The 570-nt window shown below is 38.8% G+C and overlaps 1 non-coding gene across 1 annotated transcript; it reads right to left on the bottom strand.

The window, feature by feature from the left end:
• Positions 1-271: 271 nt before the first annotated feature.
• Positions 272-344, bottom strand: TRNAM-CAU (transfer RNA methionine (anticodon CAU)). Its single transcript has one exon. It is a non-coding gene; the product is annotated as a tRNA-Met (tRNA).
• Positions 345-570: the final 226 nt, after the last annotated feature.

Below are 570 nucleotides of genomic sequence, written 5' to 3'. Positions count from 1 at the left end.
ACAAGCTTTCGGTGTAGTATATACTGTGCCTGAAAAGGCAGAAAAGGTTAAAGTACTTTCTAATCTACTGTAAACAGATTATGTGCAGTAAAACCTAGTACCAGCGATAAGTAAATATAAACTGATTGCAGTTGCAATCACAGGTCCATTATAAAAGAATTTCATACCTACCAAGTTCTAATACATGCTTCATTGAAAGGGGCAGTCAATTCTTGAATTTTTTGTTAATGTATAAGCGAAGCGTGTCTAAAAGGGAAAAAACAAAATCTCTTGCCCCGTGTGAGGATCGAACTCACGACCTTCAGATTATGAGACTGACGCGCTACCTACTGCGCTAACGAGGCAACTGGTAGCTGGCTTCTTAGAGGTCATTAACTATGGTGCACTCCTTGGACCTCTAGGTTATTTTTCAACATTGTCACAACCTGAAAATTTCAAGCAAAGGGGCACATTTAGCATGATAAAGTTGTCACTATTCTGGCTTTCATTGTGCAAAAGTTATCACGAGGTGTCAGGCTTGTTTACCACTAGTTTTGAAAAAGTCACTAAAAAAAAAAGCAAAACCGCCCA

This window comes from Dendrobates tinctorius, unplaced genomic scaffold, assembly GCF_039654945.1.
Source record: "Dendrobates tinctorius isolate UK_male_01 unplaced genomic scaffold, ASM3965494v1 ptg000228l, whole genome shotgun sequence".
Taxonomy (NCBI): Eukaryota; Metazoa; Chordata; class Amphibia; order Anura; family Dendrobatidae; genus Dendrobates; species Dendrobates tinctorius.
The sequence above is the reverse complement of the archived record's forward strand: the minus strand, read 5'-3'. Positions and strand labels throughout refer to the sequence as shown.